This window comes from Plecotus auritus (genome assembly GCF_963455305.1).
Source record: "Plecotus auritus genome assembly, chromosome: 4".
In the NCBI taxonomy this organism is placed as follows: Eukaryota; Metazoa; Chordata; class Mammalia; order Chiroptera; family Vespertilionidae; genus Plecotus; species Plecotus auritus.
The window spans coordinates 26,735,259-26,739,307 of record NC_137775.1 but is presented as its reverse complement, the minus strand read 5'-3'; the positions used below and the strand labels follow the sequence as shown (position 1 = coordinate 26,739,307).

Below are 4,049 nucleotides of genomic sequence, written 5' to 3'. Positions count from 1 at the left end.
TCCTGCATGCCCCACATAGGAGGCAGGGTCGAGCCCACAACCTGGGCATGTGCCCTGACCAAGAATCCAACTGTGACCTCCTGGTTCATAGGTTGATGCTCAACCACTGAGCCACGCCAGCCGGGCCTCCTCAGGCATCTTTGCTGAAGCTGTGCTGCTCTGTGGCTGCAGTTTCCTCTGCACAGCTCCTGTCTCCGTGGTCCCACTCCTGCCAGGAGTCCTCACAATTGTCCCCATTCCTGCTAACCAGTCCTGGCTCATCACACCCTGCAACTCCATTTGCCTCATGAAGTAGCAGCAGCTTGCTGCTATTGCTAAGCTCTGGGTTGCTCACTGGCCCTGTTTGGCTCCTCAGCCTCCTGTGTCCAGTGTAACCAATGCCCTTTATCAAATGCCATCAGCATGAAATATCTGCAGTGCTTTCTGGTTTTTCGTTTTTCTTCTGGTGAGTAACTAAAAAGAAGTCTACACAGTTGACCCTAGAACAACACAGATTTGAACTATAAGGTCCTTTACACACAGATTTTGTTCAGTAAATACTGTAAATGTATTTTCTCTTCCTTATATTTTGTTAATAATATTTTTTCTCGGGAGGCGTCGCCGAGTCCCGGCGGGTTGGAGTGAAGCTCTAGCCGGGCCGGGGGAACGAACGCCCCGCGGAACTCCTCTTCTCAGAGCAGCCGAGCGGGCACGCGAGCCATGGAGGAGCCGCCGCCCCCGTCTCCGGCCCAGCCCGCGGGCTCCTGCAAGCCGCACCTGGAGAAGCTGACCCTGGGGGTCACCCGCATCCTGGAATCATCCCCAGGTGTGACAGAGGTGACCATACTAGAAAAGGCACCTGATTTCTTCATGGGAACAAAAAAATAACTGTGTGCTGCCTGAGGATTTGAAGAATTTTTATCTGGTGACCAACGGCTTCCACATGACATGGAGAGTGAAGCTGGATGCCGTGAGAACCAGCCAGAGAAGCCCCACTTTGACTCTCGCGGTGTGATATTTGAGCTGGACCCTTGCAACGGGAATGGGCAGGTTTGCCTCGTCTACAAAAAAGAGAAACCAGCATTAGCGCAAGAAACTGAGATCTGGTTCCTGGACAGAGCGCTGTACTGGCTTTCCTCACAGACGCCTGCTCCTCACACACCTGGGCCTGCCCCAGGGGCAGTACGCCTTCACCAGCTATGGCATTAGCCCACAGGCCAAGCAATGGTTCAACATGTATAAGCCCATCACCTACAGCACGAGCCTGCTCACTGAAGAAACTGACTCCTTTGTGAACAAGCTGGATCCCTGCAAAGTGTTCAAGAGTAGGAACAAGATCTTAATCCCCAAAAAGAAAGGGCCTGTTCCATCTGCAGGCAGCCAGAAAGGGCCCTTGGGTCCTCCCTCCGCCCCCTCCACCCCTAAGTCCCCCTCTGGCTTCGGAAACCCTGTGCGGAAATGAGTCCCCTCCCCGCCAGCTCCCTGCAGCCCCATAGCGATGATTTCCATGCACAGATGCCCAGGGGGGCCCAAGCCTGAGGGCCTCCTCCCATCTGAGTGACCAAACCCCAGGCCTCTTACTCCCATGAATGAGCCAGGAGTTGGAAGGGCATACTCAGGTCTCCCCAGGAGTCCTCCTCTCATGCCACCCCTACCTCCAGAAGCTGTGCAAAACTGTAGATCTTGTTTAAAGTAGCCAAATAGATCTGTTCAGAGGTTGCTCTCTTCCCGGCAGCAGCCCTCTCAGCAGTAACTGAGGAGTGCCCCAAAGAAGCTGATGGTTTAGAACCACGAGGCATTAGAACTGCAATGTTCTGTTGGTAGCCACTCGTCACATGTTGCTATTTAAATCTAAGTTATACTACAAATCCATGTCCTTATTACGCATCTTGCATTATAGCCACACTTGGAATATTCATGTGGCTAGTGGATTCCACATGGACAGCGCAGAGATAATGGAACATTTCTATCACCACAGAAAATTTTATTGGACGGCACCCCATTAGAATCTTCCCACTGTTCTTCCTCAATTCAATATTTGTTAGAGAATGTTGATACCTTAATTTGATGATTATAACGTTCCACAGAAACTCTTGAAAATATAATTGTATGCTCCTTATATCCTTCACCACAAATCTGCGTATTTCTTTTTCAGTTTTTTTTAATAAAGTTTCTTGCTTCCAAAAAATAATAATAATAATATTTTTTCTCTACCTTACTTTATTGTAAGAATATCTACACTAATAAAAGAGAACTATGCAAATTGACCATCACTTCACGACGCCCACCAGCTAATCAGGAGTGAGTATGCAAATTAACCCAACAAAGATGGAAGTGGCCCCACCCCCCAGCCGCTCCAGGCCACTGGGCAGCACGCATGCAGGTGTGGAGCAGCCGGGTGGGGAGGGAAGACTGCTATGAGGGAGAGATCTCAGTGTCTTGCGCTAATGCTGGTTTCTCTTTTTTGTAGACGAGGCAAACCTGCCCATTCCTGTTGCAAGGGTCCAGCTCAAATATCACACCGCGAGAGTCAAAGTGGGGCTTCTCTGGCTGGTTCTCACGGCATCCAGCTTCACTCTCCATGTCATGTGGAAGCCGTTGGTCACCAGATAAAAATTCTTCACATCCTCAGGCAGCACACAGTTATTTTTTTGTTCCCATGAAGAAATCAGGTGCCTTTTCTAGTATGGTCACCTCTGTCACACCTGGGGATGATTCCAGGATGCGGGTGACCCCCAGGGTCAGCTTCTCCAGGTGTGGGAGGATGGAGGGAGCTACAGGAGCGGTGCTCTGGCTGGAGCAAAGACTAAAGGCTCCGGCCGGAGCGAAGACGGAAGGCGGTGGCCAGAGTGAAGGCCTGGGTCCCAGGTGCTGGAGGAAAATCGGTGCTGGCAGCCAGGGAAAGGAAGGCCAATTGCACGAATCTTGGTGCAACTGGCCTCTAGTAGTTTATAATACATATAACATACAAAATATGTGTTAATCCACTGTTTATGTTACCAGTAAGGCTTCTGGTCAACAGTAGGCTATTAGTTAAGTTTTTGGGAAGTGGAAAGTTATTTGTGGATTTTCTACTGTGCAGGTGTCTATGACCCCAAACCCCATGTTGTTCAAGGATCAACTGTACCTGCTTTAGAAGCTCCATTTCTACCCACCGATTTTTATATAGTTTAGGGCATATTATTTCTTCATTTCTGTCTCTCAATAGTTGGCTTCATGGAACAAATAATAAATCAGATTATTTCTTGAATGCCTACTTTGTATAGTGCACTTTAGTAATAATTGTTACAGTCTGCTAGGATGTGAGCCCTCAGCTCACAGCAATAGCAAACAAATGTAGTTCATCCTAACAAAGATAGCTGAAGGTTGAACTTTCTAGACTCTAGCTCTCTTCCTAGGCTTGTGCCACACCCTCTCACATTCAGAAGCAAAAGTGGAGGCTGGGGCATTAGTGCTGCCCTTTAGAACCTTCCACATACTGCCTACGTGCTTCTCTGACCACATGAGCCCAGAAACGCCACAGGACCAAGTAAGGCCATGGTTGTAGGAGCCTATACTGACAGTGCAGGTCCATAATGGCCACTTGCCCATCTGTTGTCTAGTTAGTTTATTTTTTCTTTTTAATAGGGTAGCTAATACAAACTAGCCTTACAGAGTACTTTAGAATTTGCAAAGCACTTGCATAAACATTAGCTCAATGTTGCTAAGAGTTTTGAACACTGTTCTGGCAAATAAAATAAGGCTTGGAAGTGCTATCCTCAAACAAATGATTTCAAAATTGAAATGAAGTAGTATTTAAAGTACTCTTTACTTTAGTATAGGCAAAGTCTCTTTTAATGTAAATATTAGAAACTATTATTCAGGGGAACCTACTATAACATACACGTGAGGTCTAGTCTTATTCTAACAGTCAAAGGGGAGACAACATCACACTTGCTGGTGATGGAGTCTTGGGCCACCTTTTACTGGATTGGAAGGAAATTTTCTACATCATTTGCCTAGTTTAGCACTTGATTCCTTTTGCATTAGTGGGCATTGGTCTTACTATATCAAGTATTCTTGCTGTGTCT

General features: G+C 47.4%; 1 pseudogene across 1 annotated transcript; it reads left to right on the top strand.

Annotated features, from left to right (window-relative positions):
- Nucleotides 1-699: 699 nt before the first annotated feature.
- Nucleotides 700-1,441, top strand: LOC308246603 (tubulin polyglutamylase complex subunit 2-like; annotated as a pseudogene). The gene has a single exon. The product of its transcript is annotated as a tubulin polyglutamylase complex subunit 2-like (transcript).
- Nucleotides 1,442-4,049: the final 2,608 nt, after the last annotated feature.